This window comes from Ornithodoros turicata, chromosome 2 (assembly GCF_037126465.1).
Source record: "Ornithodoros turicata isolate Travis chromosome 2, ASM3712646v1, whole genome shotgun sequence".
Classification (NCBI taxonomy): domain Eukaryota; kingdom Metazoa; phylum Arthropoda; class Arachnida; order Ixodida; family Argasidae; genus Ornithodoros; species Ornithodoros turicata.
In genome coordinates, this window is record NC_088202.1 from 45,560,140 (window position 1) to 45,582,255 (window position 22,116).

Sequence of the window (22,116 nt, forward strand, 5' to 3'; positions counted from 1 at the left end):
GGGGTCATTTGTATAGAAGCAGATTTGGTGTCCTACGTGCATTATTGGAAAGGCACAACAGAATGATAGATCTATTTGTGGCTCGATGAAAGATGGAAGTCACTGAAAAGGTTAGCCAGGCTGTAGGACTCGAACCCACATCTTCTGGATTGCCGGTCCAGGGCTATACCAATTGAGCTAAGCTCCTCTCTATGTTGTTCCAGCCTCAGAACTTCAGTTCTCTCATATTTGTGGCTCCCACAGGATTGTAGTGTCGCCAAAGCTAAATACTATAAATACTATCAAATCGCCAAGTGCAGTCCAAATAAAACCACGTTTCTGCATGTAGTATCTCCGTCCGGTCTTTGAGCGGTACAACGGTACGGACCCTGTGCGGAGGCGGTCGTCGTATGACACGCTGTTCAGACACATGAGTTCTTCACGGAAAACGCTTGTGCTTCACCAATCACGACAGCCACGAACGAGCAACCGTGATGTGGTAGGTGATACTTTGAGTTGTACTAAAGCGTTTCTGCAGCGAGCAATAAGAGCTTCTTTCAACGTGCTTTCAACGGAGGCAGCCATGCTGGAAAACATAGAAATCTTAAGGAGTATGCTAGAAGTAAACCTTCGAAACTGGGACGTACAGGCTAGGGAAACAGCAAGCACACAGGGCCATATTGAATCAGCTACCGTAGCCGCATGGCATGCAAAAAAAGAACCCACTAAGCATACACCAAATATAACGCAAAAAAAGGGTTTTTGGAGCAGTAACACACAGCGTTAATCCATGAAACCCTAAAATTTGAAAGAAAGGAAGAAAACAGACACGGCACGGACGCCACATGAGGACGGGGTCTCCGCCACTCCCTCGACCAGCTTAGGCTACAAGCCTGGATAGGGGCGGACAGTGACAAAATCCGTAGCCAACGGAATCAGCGGAGCAAGCGTTGCCAAAAGGTTTCGGAATTGCGCTTCCTTTCACGGGCTAAAAATACGCGACGTTTCCTCGGCTGATTCAATATGACTGCCTCCGAGCGAATTGAGAGAGGGAAGAGCCCCGTTCAAGTTATTTGCTCTCCTCCGATCCTCCTCCCCGCCTTTTGATGTGATGCGACGTGATGAAGAAAAAATGGGGATGCGAGTTTCGACGAAGTCGCACTGGCTGCCCCAGTTACACTTACACACAGAAAAAACAAACAGATGATGGGATGACGAGGAAACAAAGAGATGATGACCAGTGAAGAACAGAGATGATAATGGAGTTCAACATATAGTTCCGACGAAGTGAGTGTAAAATGTGGGAATCACTGAGGTCACACACAGCACACATTCAGCGTGTCATAGAATGTCCATAAGCCCGGTTGTATGCAGGAAGTCTTCAAGTGCCCTCAGCGCCTTGTCGGACCTAACAGTTTCGCGATGTCGAAGGCTCGGGAGTCCACACAAGAAAGGCTCGTCTCTAATGCCATTCGAGCATCGACGTAGTTCCGACAACTGAGAAGGATGTGTTCTACGTCCTCTACAACGCCACACTCACTACAGTTTGGAGAGTCTTTCTTTCCAAGTTTGAAGAGGAGACGTGCGCTGTACGGTACATTGTGCCGTAGCTTATGTAGGACAGTCGTCGTTTGTCGCGTGAAGGAAGGTGGTACTCGAAAGCGTAACTCTGCGTCGATCTTGTACAGAAGTGAATCCCGAGCAGTTCCTGTTAGCCAGGAGGTGTTGCACATTTGTTGCTTGAGCTCGTTTCTCCAGTAATCCACGCCTGTTCTTCTATCCTCTCTCCGTAAGATTTCTATGCTGGAAAAAACAACGGCGACAGCAGAGGAGTGATGCGCCTTCGCTCATTGGTGAGCTGCAGATAGGTGGAAGTAAACGCCCATACGGTAAGCGCAACGGAATAGTTAGGAATATAAATTTGCGGCTTTCCGTCCATTTGGAAAATTAGGGCACATAAGGGAACATAGATATTACACCGTGGTTAGACATTTCCGGCAACGATATGCATACGGTAAGGTGTTGCCTACAGAAGGATACGGCTAGGAAAAGCAGCGGCGTGGTATTTATGTTACTCTTATTTGGTAGCCGCAGCGGTATCGCGTTACTTTTTCAAATTTGTAGCGACGCTAGTATTGCGCTACTTTTTTGTGGAGTAGCGTGTAGCGGTATTTCGTTACTTCGTTTTGGCAGCGGGTACAACACTTAATGCAAGCTGCTGAACTAGAAGCTGTAATTGTTCTTCAAATTGCTTTCGTTTTGAACGAGTCGAAGTCTTCGCTCGCAGTAACACTTACATGGCGCATGTTTATTAGGGAATTAAGGCGCTCGTGCGAAAAAGATCACCCTGTCACAATAGCGGCGGATAACCTAAATGACAACCGTGACGTTGTAGAGGACTGAATAGCCGTTTACGGGTGTGGTGGAACAAAAACTGAAAACACGACGTCGCACAACTCGTTATGTGTAGGGTTCAATCGACAACGACCGGTAAGCGCATCACGCTTCGTCAAGTACTATGACGCTGTACGACAACAGCGTTGATAACTGTACAACCCTACGATAATTATTCTTTTGATCAGCATTAAACATATCCCCCCCCCCCCCCCCACCGACAATAGCAAGCAGCACTGTAATAACAGCAAGCACACAGGTCAAAATCAGACACTTGAGTTGTCTTTATGCTTTTTTTATGTACATTGCAAGGGAAATGAATTCCCGTCAACTGGAATAGTAAAAGAGTAAGCAGAGCTCAGGAGGTTAGCAGCTACGAAAGAAGAAAAAGAGAACGTCTACGTATGTATAATGCGTTGGATATTTCGCAATGATCCTGGACCTGACAGTATACCACCAGCACTATACAGCCTGAAGATAGGGTGCAAAATGGTCAGTGCTAGACAAAAGTTTACAAAACACGCTCCGGCGCATTCCTTCCTCAGACTGACATGCTAGGAGCGAATGGAACGCTACGGATTTATAGACATGTGCCTAGGTAACCCAGTCACGTGTTTGCAAGTCCGTACGGTACCATTCGCTGCTAGAGTGTCACTCTGTGGAAGAATTGCGCCGGAGCGTGTTCCGTAAACTTTTGTCCAGCACTGTTCAACGCTCTCAAATCATCGTAGTGTAATTTAGGTTGATATCGCAGTGGGCATGAGGACAACCGCGTGAGCAGACACGCGCAGTTGTTCCTAGGTAGGAGGAGGAAGTTGTGTGGGACAGCAGTGATTACTGTGTCTTCTGATCGTTCGCGGGTGCATCTATTATTAAAGCTCGCCGAGGTAGGCGCACGACGTCTTAGAAAATGCAGTGCATCATTAAGCGCTGAAGAGCGTCCTCATTCACACGTCCTGCGACTGTCTTAGTGCGTCGTTAAGCGTGTCCGCCTCAAGTAACTTCATTCGTACGTGCCCGGACACACAGCGGCTTGGATGTGCTCTCAACGTGTAATATGCATGCACCTGTGACAGTCTACGCGTTCGGCTGTGTCCATGCATTTTATACTACACTCTAAGAAAAAAAGAAAAGAGTAAGTTGTGGAGCAATTAGAGATCTGCTAGTCTCCTATAGATTGCATTTACTCCGCATTTTAGTCCCCCGCTCCTGAAATTTACTCCTCTGCAGCACTGCAAATAGTCCCTGAATCTTGAATCAGTCCTGATTTGTGGAAAGCTCTGGGCGTACACCCTTTTGTTGCAATTAACATAACTGCGTATGTGTCGCTAACAGGCGTATCCTCCTTCAACAAATCACGGGAGAGAATAATGCCATTCGGGATGATGGTTTCTCTATACACAACTAACGGGAATTGACGCCAACGTCTGCTTTCCCCTCTGTCTTGTTTCCTTCCCTCTACGTACGTAATAGTGGAGGGTAAAGTTCACTGGTTCACACTGCTGCGTTTACGGTTGCGCGTGCGCTTACGGCGAATCGTCGCCATGGCAACACAGCCCCGCCCTCTGCAAACACAGTACGCAAGTGGAACAGAAGGAGTTGAGGCAACTTCAACTTTCTTGACGCAAGCACACAAACCAAGTGCTCAATATGAGGGGAGGATATGGTGCATGCGCACTGTATGCGCGGGGAGCATGCACACGGGGACTGCGGCGTTTCTCTTTTCTCCCTAGCGAGTGCGCTGTGAACGGCGCTCATTCCTTGGAGGAACGTAACAGACCTGTTTCTGCGGGCCAGGTGGCGCGAGCGAGCAGCAACACCAGCGCCCCAAAACATGTAACACGCGGTAGTTTGGCAGACGACGCGGCAGTTTGAAACACACGGTCTCGAGTTGTTCGCACTTGGAAAGATGCAGCGCTTTTTCTGTTGGTTTCCTACAAGTTTTGTAGCTTCCCCTGGCGCCATACTGCTTGAAACACCATGCAGAACCTGCTGATGAAACTACCTACTGTTGGATTCGTGGCCGCTTGGGCCCGAAATGGCGCTGTGCAAACTTTGCAGCAGCAGCCCTACGATCTGGACGAGGACTACGAACGTGACAACGTGAACCCGTTCCACGATGAGAAGCATGTAGACGCAAGCTTTAGACACAAGTGTAAAACGCAACAGTGTAAACTAGCCTTAATTGGAGTAGATTTACACGTAAGGTGTGTGCGTATTGATGTGCCTCGATTTCAGACAATTTAGAGATTTCAGACAAGATTCAGCAGTTTAATGGGCATGGGTGATGGTCGAATGGTAGAATGGGTATTTTCTTCTTCCTATAAAAGCAAAATGAAACCGCAAACACAAGAGTACACAAAGGTGGACCCAACGAGACACACAAAAATTATAAAAAGAAAGAAAAGAATAACAGCATCACTAGGCGCTTCTGCGTATTCGAAACGCCTGAACAGCCCGCGTAAACGTAAACATATAAGTAGAAATGCTAATAATTGTTTGCAAAAATAGCTTTCTTCTTTGTGTGCGAGACATGCAAGAAGAAATAGAACTGCAGAAGGCAACAGATTCCTCCCACAAGTATGAAGACACATCTTGGACCCGTGTATATACGAGTTGCCGTTACTCACGCGTACGGTATGCACCCCATATGTAACAGGACGCAAATGGCGGCGCATGTGATTCGTTACCTGCATTCCAACAGCACATTTGTTCCCCCGAAAGAAAACCGCGGAAAGATAAAAAACACGTAAAAACTGTAGTCTGTCCATCTGGGTAAATATAAATTTCCCGTGTCTCGCCTAGCGCACGCCAATTGAATCGTCACGCTGCATGCAGAATGATGCGTTTTTCCCACCTCACTCTCGATTCCCGGGAATTGTTTCAGCCAACGCCACCGTCGGTGTTTTTTAAGCAGCGTAACCATTAACGCACACCACTCCCGATCGTGATTACAGTGGTAATTACACCGAGAGGGACGATCGCCGACGTGATACACAAAAAGCTCTCCCGGAATCACCTCGTGAACGTTTTCTCTTTTTCGTTTTTTGTTTTACTCGTGTATCGAGAAGGGGACCTAACGACTGTTTTAGGTCTCCATTGGCTCCTTTCCTGCCGGCCTGGCGTCGCATATTATTGATGTCGACATCAATCACGTGCATCCTCTTTTACACTGGTGCCGTTTCACGAGAGAGAGAGAAAAAAAAGACACTCTCATTAGCGCTACTTTGCTTTCGTTACTGGTGGTACTGACAGCGGTGTGATAAAAACAATATCGTCGAAACTGACACTACGATGCATGCGTTAAGGCTGTGTTTCATGGAGCCGGCTCATGAATATGCGAGAGCGCAAAAAGGAGCCTAATGCGGTATTATCTGGGGCATGGGCGTGCATTTTTGATTGGGACGTATAATCAAAAAGCATGTGGCAGAACGCGGCAAGGTGCGTGAGGTGCACGCTGTGCGAAGTTGATAACCACGCCTTTTGCAGTTTTCTTTCTGCGTATTCGCATCGCTGGTCGTGTCATGAAACCAGCGACTATACACGGACGGTACAAGAGTGAGAATGTAGGCAATCTGGTAGTGGCGGTGTGTTCGGCTGTTTGGTCACTCGTCGTGCATCTTCTTCCAGCGAACTCTCAATCGTCTTCCCCAAGAGCACAATTCAAGAGTGTCAATACCTCGCCGTTCCAAACTTTGACTACGTAGACTTTTGTGGAGGGTGATGTCTATACCTGTCATTATGCTAAGTCCGAAATTCTATCGCTTTCTTTAAGGGAGAAAATATGTTTCAATTTCCTGACTACAAAGCAGACACCCCCTGCAGTGATCTTTAAAGGAACCGTAAAGTGAATGGTAACCCAGAATAAACGTTTTAATAAATGTATGTTTTATAAATAAATGTTTTTCTGAAAGCTTGTAACTTGAACGCTTCAGATACGTAATAGTTGTGCTGTATATTGAGCATATTTTCAACAATCGAAATTCAAAGACTGCTACGCAAAGCAAGCTAGCGGACTCCAGAAGCGCCACAACCCTGAGTAGGGTTCCTCAATGCAAGCTCCCTCTGCACACACAGAGGGAGCTAGTATTCAGGCACGCTAAACCTAGGCAGAGCCGTGCATAGAGCCTCCCAATACACGGCTCTGACCCTGAGGCGACTCGTGCGCCATCTATTGAGAACGCGAGCAACTAGACGATACATCAGACGAGATATTGCGTTTCTCGTGAGTGCAGTAAGCATTTCATTGCGAAGTTGCACGGTTTGTGTATTCCGGAACACAAGAACACAAGCCAAACATTCGTTTAAATCACTTGGATGCGAGGCAGACGACACAGAGACGCGGAGAGAGAAAAAGGCCAACAGATGGCGCAAATCATCTCGCAGCACGGAACTCAGACGCTACAACTGGTAACCGTTTAAACCAAACTTCCAAAGAATTACTGTTGTTCTGAAAAAAAGTATGAAGGTATTAGTGACCTGTCTCCAATGCGTTACATTGTATTTCAATATCACGTGACGACTGTCCGCGAAACCGGGGCCGACTCCAACTTTGTTCTTTGCGAACGTTTCTAAAAGTGTTCAAAATTAATTAGTGCGATAAGTATGAAGAAATAAGAGGTGATGACTTGTGTGTGTGTGTGATCACACAGCCAAGTTCTACATGATGGTACATTGAAACATTGTGGTTAAGTCCTTTGAGCCAGAGAATATAAACCCAGACAGCCCACTCCTATTTCTTCCCCCTCTAGTTCAGGGGAAGTTCCCATTACGTTGCCCTTTTTGTAAATTTCATATATAAACGCAGTTTTTATAAATTCTTCGGAATATGAGCGTTTTTCAGCTTGATTTTGTTTGCTCTTACGTATAATTAGATCTGCGCCGCGATAAGATAATTAGATTAAATATAATTAGTGACGCCGTAGCCTGCTGGTTTCATAATGCCAAAATTGCTGTATTATGTGCGCGACCTTTGAGGTTATCAACCGTTGGAGACTGCGTTACGTGAGTATACAGGATGCTCCACCAACCATGATAGAAATTCATAGTAAAGAACGTAGGCCCCGTAGAGACATGCGGTCAAGGAATATTTTTCTTCCAATAACTTTTGCCATATATTGGTAACATTTTTATTGCATTTCAATTGACGGAAAGTTAATTTCTTGAATTGAACTTCGAAATTTCCCAAGGCAACCTAACGTTTTCTTTGCGGAAATGGGTTCCCCGCGGTCATTTTACTCAGTATAGCACATTATCCCACTTGTAATGCAATGGCAATTGCCCAAATAAATTCGCCCCAAATCCGTGGAAATGAGCCCTTGGCTCCGCCTCTTTTTTGACGGCTCGTAGTTTGAGCGCAAAGCTGCGAAGAAAGGAGGTTACATTGACACGCCACACGAGGGGGGAAAGGGTTACAAGCCGTCGGGTGACGTCATTTTTGATAAGATAGCTCTGATTCCCGCACTCACCGCGCGTATTTGTTCCGTGGGTAAGGCTTGTAACCCTTTCCCCCCTGGTGTGGCGTGTCAATGTAACCTCCTTTCTTCGCAGCTTCGCGCTCAAACTACGAGCCGTCGAAAAAGAGGCGGAGCCAAAGTCTCATTTCCACGGATTTTCGGTGAATTTATTTCGGCAATTCCCATTGCATTACGAGTGGGATTATGTGCTATACTGAGTAAAATGACCACGGGGAACCCATTTCCGCAAAGAAAACGTGATGTTACCTTGAGAAATTTCGGAGTTCAATTCAAGAAATTAACTTTCCGTCAATTGAATGAAATAAAAATGTTACCAATATGTGGCAAAAGTTATTGGCAGAAAATATTCCTTGACTGCATGTCCCTCCGGGGCTACGTTTTTTACTATGAATTTCTATCATGGTTGGTGGACCACCCTGTATAATACCTGAAAAAAAAATCAATTAAAATAGTCATGGAGTGTCTGGTAGCACATACACCAGTAATAATCAGGGAGCACCTAAACTACGCGAACTGGATATTTTTTGATATCGTGAGAACACTATACAACACTGCGAAAGGCTGCTGAAATTTAAGAGTTCAAAGCTGGAGAACTATAGCAGTGACGATAAAAAAAGAAATAAAAATATCCCTTGAGTCCTTCCTCTTGCACTCAAGTAATGCTTAACTTGTACTTTGTATGCTTTGTGCACAATAATAAAGCACTGCAAGGTTCAAATCGAGACCGCCAGAGCACCTGCGCGACGCGGAGTTGTCGGATATTATACGGTGACTGCGGGCCATGTTTATCGTCGAGATCGGTCACTTCCTTTGTAGTCCGTGAGCAAATCATTCTCGCGCACACCAGTCACTGTTGCCTGACAAATTGGGGATTGTTTCCCACCAAATGTCGCCCTGAGCTCTGTAACAGCAATTTTGCTAACAGATTCGGAATATTAAGAGCAGGGGTCGGAAGTTCTTTTTTTTTTTGGTTCGGTTCGGGTTCAGGCATATTGGTTCGGTTCGCGTTCAGCTCCGCAGCAGCACAAAATATCGGTTCGAACTGATTCATGCGAGTTCATTCTGAGCAGATTGCCATGGGTTGAAAGCAAGCACACCTTACAAATGACTTTTGTTGTTGCTGTTGCCGACACAGCAGTTGTTCACAGCAACACTGCGTGTTACAGATGCGCATGTCAGGTGCAACGTTATGGTGGCATACTGTACTCTCTATGGTCACTCATCGTATACACATTGTTACATCTTGCTTAGGGACTGGCCGTCATATTTACAGTCTTAAATGAAAACTTGGGGTTGCGGGCCGACAAAAATGGCGCACAGGGAATCCTACAACTGCCAAAAGGACGACCTCAGAACCAACACAACTGAATAAACGCAACAGCTGCGAGTAGGAAATATCTCGCGCGCTTGTGTTGCAGTTTTGTTTTGTTCAGTTTTGGTTTCGATTTCTTCTTTTTTTTTTGACAACATGGTTTAATTCGCTGTGTAAATCGTAGTTCCGATCTCTCACAACGCACATTACGTCTGAATCGTTCCGCGAACCAGTAACCGCTCCAATTTAGTTTGGTTCTGTTTCGGTTCAATTCAACGCGAGCAAAAAAGATATTTTGCTTCGGTTCAGTTCCCATTCAGCGAAAAATACGGGTTTTTGGTTGTTTTCGGTTGGGGTTCAGTGTCGGTTCCGAAATGTGCTTACAAGCAACAAACTGTTAAACTACGGCGCCAACATAAACTGTCCGTCTGTTGCTTTGCGGTATACCTTTAACTGTGAAGTATAGTTCTTTTTTTTTTTTTTTTTGCGAGCTCCTTTAAATTGCTCATCGAATCAGAAGCGGTAACCCTATCATTCATGGCAATGGTTGGGGACGTGCTATGCGGTGAAGTTCTGTTGTGAGACTGTAGGGTAAAAGCCTAAGTCGAGCCTCATGGATGTCTTTGCGCGCATTTTGAAACCAAAACCGAACCACTAGTATACTGTTACTTTCATCAACACGGTAACGGTCGATAACGTCATCTTCGAAGTGCCCGATCTACCGCAGCCAATCAACGAATATTATTATATGTCACACGACACTGCGATGGGTTGTAAAATACCTACACCATGGCTTCACTAATGGCCTGGTAATACTCTCTATTATTATTCATCAAGTATCAAGTGAGTATTACCAGGCCATTAGTGAAGCCATGGTGTAGGTATTTTACAATTATTATTCATCAATTCATTCATTTCATCAATCTATTATTATTCATCAAGTATCAAGTGAAAAAAACGACGACGACGAGACGAATACATTCATTTCATCAATCTATTATTATTCATCAAGTATCAAGTGAAAAAAACGACGACGACGAGACGAATACAGACGTGTCAGCACAGCGCTCCTCGTTAGGCCTATATTCTCACGGCTGCTTGTTCTACTCAATTGCCTTTTCAAGTAAGGTGTACTTGTTCTCACCAAGCACCTGCGATCCACGGCGCCGCTTCTGCAGCGAGCGCTGCGGCGAAAAACTGTCGCACAGTTCGACGTGTGTTCGACTGCTGCTTTACCCCACGAACCGAATGGTTAGCCAAACAGGCTAATGGCTACATTGCAAGCAGTGACAACAGAAATGTCAGTCTCAATGCCAAAAGAAACAGTGACTGAAGGTACTCGTCAGAAGCTTTTATGCAAGCAAACAGCCGCAAAGCGAGCGCGGGTTGATCAGTATGAAGAATACGACTCGGACCACTCTACCACTAGTACAATCATCAGTGTCGGGAATCCGAACAATGCGAACTCCGATGAACGTACAGAAATGGACGCTGATGAGCCATTCACAACAGTAATCTATAAGAAATCCAGGAAGCCAGGAATCCCTGTAATATTAAGACCAGTCCGCTCAGACGACTCTTTCATCCGTGTAAACCCCAACTCTATAGCGAAAGAGGTCATGATGGCAGCCCAAGAAAAGATCAAGACGCATAGGATCGCGACAGATGGCTCGCTTATTATCACAGTATCATCATTACCTGCAGCCAAAAGCCTCTTGGCATTAACAAGCATCGCTGGTGTCGCGGTCACGACGAGAGTTCCAGACTCATATGCGCGGAACATCGGGAAGATAACCGGAGTTCGCACACCGTACACAGATGAACAACTTCTAGAGTTCCTGAGGGATGCGGGGGCCGTTGAAGTACATAGGCAACGGCTTTTCAAGATTAATGAAGATGGATCCTCCGTTGCAAGGAATACACAGAACGTTATCATAACGTTCAGGTCCGATATGCAAATGCCAGACTCAGTTACACTGGGGTTCGACACTTACCAAGTGTCGGAATTCTTCAGTCCCACACAATGCTTCAAGTGCCTTCGATATGGTCACCTAGCAAAGAACTGCCGGGGATCACAAAGGTGCAAAATTTGCTCCGGGCCCCATGTGCACAAGACATGCACCAATCGAAGAGAAAGAAAATGCGCCAACTGCAATGGGCCGCACGCTGCCACATATGGGGGCTGCCCTAAACGTCGCGTAGCGGTTCAAGCAGTCAGGGCTGGAGCATGCGAAGAAGACCACTGGAAAAGGAGGGATACAGTTCCCGTGTTCAAAGATCAACTTGAAGCACCGCGAGCAGTGTCATCTATCTCAGTTCCATCTGTCTCAGTGCCAAAGTCATCTGTCTCAGTGCCAAAGTCAGCACCAACGCCTCACACATACTACAAGGACTATCCACCACTCCCCCAACGTTTCCCCAAGAAGAGGACCACAAAGTCATCTCAACTCACACTGGACGCACAGCCCGGCCATGCCCCAAAGGAAGTTCCACCTCCACTTCCACGAAGGCCGCCCCCCAAAACACCACCACCACCGCCACCACCGTTCGCCTCACAAGAGCAATCAGAGGCATCACTAGTCCTATCGATCATTCCATTCCTCATGGCAGCGCTCAAGGCAGTCGTAGCAGCAATCCCCAACGCTCAAAACCTACCAGAAGTCAAACAGATGCTCTCATTTGAGACACAGCTAATGCAAATTCTTAGAAGACTGCGGAATGAGTAGCATCTACACCAAAACAAGTATCCTGCAGTGGAATTGTAACGGCCTCAAAGACAAAATTGCTGACATAAGAAACTTTCTCTACAGACAACCTATTCCAATATTAGCACTTTCTGAAGCCGATGTAGGCCCATCTTGCCGCCTATCACAGTATCAAATCCACCTCTCGGCACCGGCATCATCAAAAGCAATACTGGCCATTCGGAGGGATATCCCTCAAGTACTGATTACTTCTAACTCAACAAATGGAATTCATTATGTTGCCTGTAAAATCACACTAATGGGAAATACCTTCATAATTGTGAGCATCTACATACATCCCAAAGCTAAGGTAGACAAGTCTTGTATAGACATTCTTCTTAGCCGCCTCACAGAACCGTATCTGCTCTGCGGAGACTTTAATGCTCACTCGCCACTGTGGGGAGGATCAAAAACCAGTCAGAGAGGTAGAATTATTGACGCCATAACATCAGAGTACGACATGTGCATATTAAACGATGGGTCGCCGACTTACCGTCGAGGCACCTCATACTCCAGTGTCTTGGATCTTTCCATATGCTCACGGGATCTAGCAAATGATCTGACCTGGTCAACTGACCTGGAACATCGAGGTAGCGATCATATCCCGATCCTAATTAGCCATATTAAGGTACATCGCTCTACACTGCGACGCACCACCATGCTATATAACTGGCAGGCCTTCAGGAAGAAGAACACATCGACGTTGAAGACTGAGACAACCGCTTCTGATTTTACAGAAACCATCAAGGAAAATCTAAAAGCCACCTCCAAGGCCACAGTTATCCCCATGAAATACTCAAAAATTGATACACAATTTGAAAAGCTCCGAGCAATAAGAAGACGCGCAGAACGGAAATATCGGCGAACAGGAGACATCGAACACTGGCGAGAAGCGTGTGCTATCCAGGCCCGCGTCAAGAAGCATCTCAAACGCCTCGCAAACATTCATTGGAAAGAAATGTGCTCCAGCCTCACAGTTTCGACACCCATTACCCGCATGTGGCAGGTCGTCAAGAGCCTGCGCTCAATACCTCTTCAAACGAATCCCTTCAAATCAATTGCTATACTCAACAATTTAACAGACGTGGAGGTTGCAGACAGGTTCCTCGCGGACATTACAGCCAAATCAAAAAATTATACAAGTATACTTCATCAACATTCACAGAGGATGGCACTGATAAAACTACGGATTGAAGCAGGACAACCAAATCAAGACTTAGATTGTCCCTTTACACTCCAAGAACTTCAAACTGCAATTAGACAATCACTGAAAAAGAAAACATCCCCTGGACCAGACGGCATCACCTATCAGTGTATAGCAAATCTGGGCCCCAAGGCCACAAAAGTACTTTTGCAAATATTTAACACCAGCTGGGAGACTTCTATTATTCCACCACAGTGGAACGAGGCAACAGTCATCCCCATCCTCAAGCCACTGAAGCAGCAAGGTCTGACAGAATCATATCGCCCCATATGTCTCAGCAGCTGTTTACTAAAAACCATGGAACGCATCATTAATAACCGACTCAAATGGTACCTTGAAGAAAACAAAAGCTTACCAGAACAACTTGCTGGATTTCGTCGAGCGCGGTGCACAATGGATTGCGTGATAGACTTAGTCACATACGTTCAACAAGCAAAAGCCAATAAGCTTATTGTAATAGCAGTTTTCCTGGATATTCGAAGGGCCTTCGACACAGCCAGCCACGCGCACATACTCGCAGCCCTACTGGAGCTGGGAGTCGATGGCAAAACTATCCGATGGATTGAGCACTATCCGATGGATTGAGCACTACCTGACCGGGAGAACAATCTTCATGAGAACGAATAAGGGAGATTCTCACCGCCACCAGACATCTCAGGGTGTTCCTCAAGGTGGAGTTCTCAGCCCCACTCTCTTTAACGTCCTGATGGCTCAGATTATCAAAGTACTGCCGTCTACAGTACAGTGCACGGTATATGCAGATGATATCTGCTTCTGGGCAAGTGGTATACAGGCAAGACACCTGAAGAGCAAGCTCCAGTACGCCCTGACATCGATTGAGCTCTTCCTTGAAGAGAGAGCGATGGATGTATCTCCGGAGAAAACAGTGTACCTGCCATTCACTGCTAAACGACTACCAAAGTTTGAATTAACACTTCAAGGGAAGCCAGTCAAGCGTGTAACAAAACACAAGTTCCTCGGCATACAACTTAATAGAAATCTAACCTGGACAGACGAAATAGAGCGCATACGTATCCGGACCAAACCATATCTTAATATCATACGAGCACTGGGAGGATACCGATCAGGAAACACCACAGCTCTTCGCACTCTTCACCGTTCCCTAATCAGACAAACCTTGTCATACAGCCTCCCTGTCATACATGGTCTCTCGCCCTTTCAAGAGAAGAAGCTTCAGTCTATCATCGCTCAAAGTCAGCGCACCATACTTGGGCTACCAAGACTGACGCGAACAAATCTGGTCCTTGCAGAAGCTAGGGAACCTCCAATAAAAGTTCTCCGCGACCAGGAGTCTCAAAGACACATCATTCGACTGATCACCAGACATAGTTCTCATCCTCTAGTATCCAAGCTTCAACAGCGAAACCGTTCAACATTACACACATGCTTTCACGACCTTGCTCAGAATCTTCCCAGACATCGAATGAAGGACTTCCACCGACCCTTTCCTCCTTGGACACTTCAACCTGTCCCAACAGCTCTAGATATCCCTGGGATCAAAAAGAAAATGGACACACCGGCAGTTGTTCTGAAGAGGTCAACGATCGCCTATCTTCACGACTTTTACTCAGAGGCTGAGAAGATGTTTACGGACGGGTCATGTACCGACACAGGATCCTCTAGTGCCATACACTGTGCGTCTCTCACAGAAGGCTATAGGCTGTCACACAAGACCTCCTCAACAAACGCAGAGCTCTACGCTATATACAAGGCATTCAAACATATCAGCACAACAGACAACCCCATCTGGATAACCTGCACAGACTCGAAACCTGCAATCCAATCGCTACAATTCCCGGACATGAACAACTCCCTAGTCTACAAAATTTATGTTGCCCATCAAGATATAGTTAATAGTGGAAAAACAGTTACGCTCCAGTGGGTTCCCTCCCATTGTGGCATACCAGGAAACGAAACTGCGGACGCCACAGCAAGAATGGCTCACAGCCAAGCAACTGTGTCGTCCATACCGTTCACACCAGAGGATGCGAAATGTCTCCTCACTCAAACTACTAAGGAAAAATCAGTCAAACTGTGGAAATCCTATCTTCGTTCATCAGACTACTTAACCTTCATAGACCCAGACCTAGCCTTTACGCCTCCACGGAACGTACCACGAAGCTTACAGACAGCCCTCCACCGAACTCGCCTGGGTGTGCTACTAACCAACAGTGTTGTGAATCGCTGCAGACCATCGGCCTCCACTGACTGCCCTACGTGTGGCACCACTGAAGACACACTACACATAATAATGCAGTGCCAAAAGTACTCTACAGAACGATCAAGGCTTGAGAGCACGCTCGCTAAGCTGGATGATCGACCTCTCTCTTTCGTGAAGATCATTGGAGCCTGGCAAAATGAATCGCATCAGACGACCGCATTAACAGCATTCTGCAACTATTTAAAAGACTCCCGTATTATCACCCGATACTAACCCTTATGTAAATTACATCACAACAGCACCGGGATGTACCTCACATCCCATGTCATGTATATATTTATTGTGTGTATGCGTGTGTCGTGCGTGTCATGTCACATGCGTCGCATGTGCTTTCTGTTCTGTGTGTATATTTTATTCATGCGTTATTGAAACGCTTTCAAGAAATGGAGCAGCAGACCCCTCAAGGGTGTCACTCAGTTCCAATGTTTGTAAATAAACAGGTATTATCTCTCTCTCTCTCAAGTATCAAGTTGTAAGCCACGTCCTGATATGTTGCTGATTCGTAATTTATTCAACACGCTCCCGTTTAGTCGATGACTTTTCACTTTTGTTTTTACCTAATGCACCGAAGAGGAGTTTTCCCCCTTAATTTGTTAAAAAAAGTTAATTCAAGTTAAATTGAGTTTCTTTTCTTTTTTTTTTTTACTGTAGTTTTCGTGGCGCTGGAAAAAAAATTCGCCTCTGCGACATTCATCGTATGTTGCGCTCGTATTCCACGTACTGTCATGCGTAACGCAGAGGCATGCAGAGTCAGAGATGGTGAACACAGAGTGAACCATGGGTTCCCAAATCTTTGAGGCAGTGCAGTGCAACATATCGCTTGAAACCAGTGATTATTTAGTAACCTCTCACCCGGCGCGTTGCACCAGACAACACCAAAACCGGCGCAGCAATAACCTATCTTCGCGTAATAAAAATGTTGATTTTTAAAGCACAATTGCTGGAAATATTTCAAGGAGGTAATGCTGTCGTAGGGGAAACTCAGTTCGAACGTAAAATGAAAGCTTATGGGTTACCGCACTGTAACGTGAACGCCTTTTGCGCCTGTATGACTGGTGCCACGGCGCTCGATGTGGGTCAGACATGGTGCTCAAATGCGGGTGTGCACCCTTTTTCGAGGTTCAGGTGGTTTCGTTTCTGTTCATGAGCGATAGTTTGATTGCCAAGCATACCGAACTTCCACTTTTGGAACCTGAAATTGAACCTGTGATCATTTTATATGGGAGCTAAGGTTTCATAGGATCTGCACGCACAGAGGTGAAGCAGCCGACACCCCTTGAGATCATCATTCATTATTTAGTTGGTGTTATAGTTGTTGAAGACGCCGAAGTACTGGTGCCGCAGGGAACATCGCTGCCGCTTTTCCACGAATTTTTTATGATGCGATAAGAACATAAGATGTGTCAACTGTGTCGTCCACGTGCAAAGAAATAAAACAGAAAATCAAGCAGCGAGAGCCACATGTTGGTCGTGCCGGTTGTATTCTTGGCATGATAAACACGGCACGGAACGATACAAAGAAACAGTCGGGAACATGAAATATCCCCCTTTATTTTATTTTTTCGCCAACACCAACACCAGCATAAAACACGGGACGAGCGTCGAACCTCGATTGATTTTACAAAGCCACCGCATGCTGCAGCTATCTTCCCAGCTCACCCTGTGACTGATTTGATTTCATGTGGGAATAGCACCAAGGGCATGTGACACACGTTTTTCTTTCTTTTTTTTTCGGTGTCCTGAACATAAAACGATGTAATCAGTTCTCTTCGTAGCCGTCTGGTGCGCCAGTATGGGTTACCGATAAAAGAGCACCAGCGGCATGACCGAGCGTGCTAAGGCGTCCCGCTCGTTGCTGGTAGCCAAGGCCGTGTTGAAGACTGGAAGGTGGTGGGTTTGAATCCTACCACCGGCTGTACTGTCTGAGGTTTTCCAAAGACTTTCCAGACGAACGTTGGCGCAGTCCCACCTGAAGTCGGCCCAGGACGCATGCTAACCCCCCGTGTCCCCACTCCTTCCTGCTGTCCTCTCCATGTGTACGCCGCTCATAGCCACAGTTGCTTCGCAGTCCTACTACTGAACTCAAAAAATCAATAGGACCTAACGTGCACTAATACAATTTACAGACAAAAGAGCACGTCCTGCGTTGCTCGTCCGTGCCCGTGTAATACCCTCTCACGTTTTACGATGTTATAGAAAAACAAACGACCCCAAGCAAACGCATGTGAAATCGTTAACACCGCAATCACTCTTCGAGGGTATCGACTATGGGAGAATGGCTCCGATGCAATCCCATGCCACATCGACCTAGGTCTAACATCTCCCCGGCGTTCCATCCCCGACAGTAGAACCCATCTCTGGCATGTGTCCACCGAGAGCGACACCGCCGATAACAAAAAAAAAAAAAAAAAAGTAAAGACCTCCTGCCGTGAGGCCTAATTTGGGCTGGCATTCGGCCATTCGGCAGAATCAATAGGACCCTTGCTATCAATTATACCGGAACTCCGGTTGATCGTGCCTCTGCAGAAGCAACAGGCCACTTGCTCGGTTAAGAGAAAAACAAAGCTAAATCAAAATGCCAAAGTTAATGCGTTCATACAAGCGAGTCAGTTCGGTAAACTTATTCCGGCAAACTGAATGCATTACCTTGACAGCAGGTCTTTGAATAATAATAATAATAACAATATAACGTTATAGCGTACAAGTTTTGCTAGCCGTGTACTTGTTTTATTTGAGTAAACCGTAATATATCGCCCACAGGAACTACTTTTGTGCACAGCCTGTTGTGGCTATGTTCCTCGGGGGTTGGATAGTTGAGACGCTGCATGTTCCGGATCTTGTTTTGTTTTGCTTTGTTCATGCAGTGCTTCCACACGTCAAGCGTCCTGGAACAGCTGGTCGCACCAGTGCAACCTACGTTTCCATTTTTTTTCTTTCTATTTCTATTCTATTCTGCTCTTGTTTTGACTTTTATTGGTTGATCGTAGTCAGGCATTTGATGTAAATCTCATATACAAAGTAACAAAATAGCATATAATTTTTTTTAACTGCATAGGAAAAGTATTACCAGGAAATTCGGGCGCATAATCTAACATTAAAGGAATACAGAAAGCGCTTCAGTCACGACCATTTTTTCAAACCAAGCCGTTAACCTGACTGCTAAAACGCACCATGCAAAGTGATTCATTCGACAGATGCACACATATCGCGGAATTCGATTTTGAAAATCGCGAACGTGCGCAACAGTGGCAATGCCCGCAACTAGCCGCTAGAGTCGCTTTGATGTCATCGCGGTCAGTGCCGTGTATGCCAAAGCGAGTCTGGCCATTAATGGGACCTGCCTATACCTGAGGCTCCACCCACTTTTTGAAGTATCTAGCCAATCACGGGTCGAAATACAGTTGTCTGTTGTTACATCCATCCAGTACTTATACCTTACCCTTATTTACTGGGCGTTACCATTTTGTAGAAAATTGATGGATTTGGATTGCAACGGATATCACTGGTGACAGACCAAAACGACGGATTTTGCGCCCACTTTTATCAACGCCATCTGCACGGAGAGAGGCATGTTGGGAAGGCTCAGAAATGCAGAAATGGTTGCTGGCAGAAGTGATTGGCCAGGATGGCGGTACAACCGCTTCTTCGTAGCAGACGACAGCCGGTATGAAGTTTTATATCACGTAATGTAAGTACATTGAATCAAAAAGCAGAAAGATGTATGTATAAATAAAATGCAATTATATAATGTAAAATCCTACGTGTAAAAGTCGTCCTTGCTATTTTCCTGGTATCACAATCTTAACTAGGCCTAACGTTAGCGACGAAACACCCCATTTTCACGTAAATAATGATGGCAGAGCGAAAGTTAAAGCTGATTTTGCAGATGCGTACATGAGGATATATACTCACAGTATGAAATTAAAGTAGTCCGTGAAAATTTTTTTGTCACGAAATCTCCGCTTCGCCGTTCCAAGCACCATCCTCCATCTTGGAGAAAATTTGGTGTCATGGCAGCTCCCATGGAAAACGGTAACCAATGAAATGCGCCAAAGTATGATTGACAGGTCGAGCCTCTTTTTTAGGCTCCTCCTAATGGCCAGACTCCCTTTGGCATACACGGCACTGATCGCGGTGCAACCCGCTAACTGGTTTGCTTGTTTGGAGAAGCATCGTCTGCTACACAAAAAACTGGGAGTAGAAACGAGAAATAAAAAAAGTGCCCTACGAAACCTTGACGGGCGGTCACTCCAAGCTCTCCTTCATGTCTATAACACGTCTTGGCAACAAGGATCTTTACCACATACATGGAAGGAGGCCTTGGTTGTTCCCATCCTGAAACCAGGCAAGCCCCCAAATGCCCTATCCTCCTTTCGCCCGGTGAGCCTGACAAGCTGTGTGGGGAAAGTGATGGAGAGAATGGTTTTGCATCGCCTCGACTGGTGGCTCGAAAAACGACGTGCGTTCCCTCACGAAATGGCTGGATTTCGTCGCCACCGAAGCTCCATGGATCCAGTTCTCGACCTAGTCTCTACAGTTCAACATGCTCGAGCCCATCGACGGATCGTCCGATCGGTCTTCCTCGACATCAGAGAGTTTTAGCAAACGGAATCTGGCAGCTCCCGATCGTTAATAAATACGGTGAAATCGAACCGATGGTATCCGGAAAGAACGCCAGCACGAACACTTTTAGCAAACCGGAGGGAACCGGAGACGCGCTCGCTGCCCGCCGCCCGATATCTTTTTAGATGACGAAGAAGAGGACAGCCATTGAGAAGAAGAAGTTCTACTGCTGTCCGCATTTTGACGATTGAAAGGACTTTCAAAGAACGATTGTGTGTGTTTTTTTTTTTTTTCCTGACCGTGAACAGGTGCTGCTCGAAAAATGTGTGGACCTAAAGTGTATTCTTCGAAACTTGGAGGAAAGACAGTTGCAGCTAAGTTATTCTTTTGTTTTTGCACGCTTGGAGCAATGCTTACTGCTGCCGCAATGTAAGTGAAATGCGCCGGAGACTCTCCGAGCTCCTCACAGAGAAAATAAAGGTAATCGGTGATCGTAAAACGCTTTCGGGCGGGTGTCGTACTAGCAGACGACGTAGCCGTTATGAGATTTTCCAACCGTAAGTATGTCCGGTAATGGCGGCTAGCGAGCGGAGCTCCGGCGACGGCCGGAGAGATACGGTGAGGGTGACGTCATCTGAGCATGCGCAGTTGTGTGGCCGGCCCGACGGTAATCTACCGAGCGGGAGGACGCACTTTGCTAAAACTCTCTATCAAGCGCGCCTATGATACCGTCTCGCACATTTGTGTGCTGCATGCCTTGCGCTCGTTTGGAGTATCCGGTCGGCTCTTCATCTGGCTCCAAGACTTCCTTACGGACCGAACTGTCGCTGTCCGTACGTCCCAAGGGCTAGATTTTGAACTTTTCGCTATCCCGTAACGCTTGCTAAACGCTCGTGCTCCCCGGTTGACGGCCAATGCGCGTGACGGAAGGAGCGCGCAAATTTTGAAAAATAGCTATAACGATCGCTATGTGCAGGTCAAGATTGAGCCCCAAGGCCAAAGCCCTCAGCATCCTGTGCCCAGGCTTGTGCCCGTTACTCGAAAAATGTAATTGATTACCGTTACCGTTACTTCTGTGGAAAAAGTAATTGATTACCATTACCAATTACTCGACTTCAAATGTAATTGAGTAACGAGTAGAAAAGTAACGCGTTACCTCGGTCGTTACTCTGCATTCACGGAAATTATAACCGTCTTTGTGTGCCTCAGAAAAAAAAAAAGGTTCAACAGCGGAACAGCTCAAATAACAAGACAAACAAAAACACGTAGGACAAGGAGATCTGTACGCCCGGGAAGACGTTGACCCGATTGTGGAAGAGCATTGCGTGGACTCACTAAACCTCCAAAGCTTCAGGTACCATCACACTGATGTAGGAAGAGATTAGGGAGAGAGACTCTGAAATTCCAGAGCGTTATTACAATGACCTCCGCTTGCTATAGTAGAACAGTCCAACAAAGGCTGATGGCACCAGGGGCTTGACTTGCGGCAGAACATCTGAAAGATAAGGTAATCTCTGCCGGAAAAGTAATCAATTACTGAGTAATCGATTACTCAGAAAAGTACTTGATTACTCGAAAAATTACTTTGACAGGGAAGTAACTGATTACTCGAAAAATTACTTTGACAGTAAAGTAACTGATTACTCGAAATATTACTCAAAAAGGTAATTGATTACAAGTAACGCAATTACTAGTAACGCGTTACGCACAAGTCTGCCTGTGCCCCAAGGAGTCCCCCAAGGAAGCATTCTCAGCCCGACACTCTTTAACGTGGTGATGGCCGGCCTACAATCAGTAATTCCTCGCAAAGTGTCGTTCTCCGTGTATGCAAATGACGTCGCCCTTTGGACAGTAGGAAAATCCCGCCCGGCTCTCCAGCGCCGCCTGCAGCTCGCTTTAAACAATATCCATACGTACCTGACGCACCTCGGGATGGACCTTTCACCCGAAAAGTGTGTCGAGCTCCCTTTCACGCGTAAAGCTATGGCCAATTTCCCACTTTGGCTTGGCTTAAAGAAGCTAGAACCAGTACGCTTTCACCGCTTCCTTGGCGTGGTAATCGACTCGGACTTGCGCTGGGCTCAGCACATTAAACACCTTGAAACTAAAGTGCAGCGATGGCTCCCCGCAATCCAACATCTTTCAGGCCCAGGATGGGGCTGTGATCAGCGTTCCCTGCTCGCGGTTCACGCGGCATTGGT

General features: G+C 46.2%; 1 long non-coding RNA gene across 1 annotated transcript in view; it reads left to right on the forward strand.

The window, feature by feature from the left end:
* Positions 1-422: 422 nt before the first annotated feature.
* The window catches only part of LOC135383410 (uncharacterized), a 92,323-nt gene continuing 70,629 nt past the window's right edge, over positions 423-22,116 (forward strand). The window contains exon 1 of the long non-coding RNA XR_010419858.1: positions 423-478. This is a non-coding gene — a long non-coding RNA (uncharacterized LOC135383410). The remainder of the gene's footprint in view (positions 479-22,116) is intronic.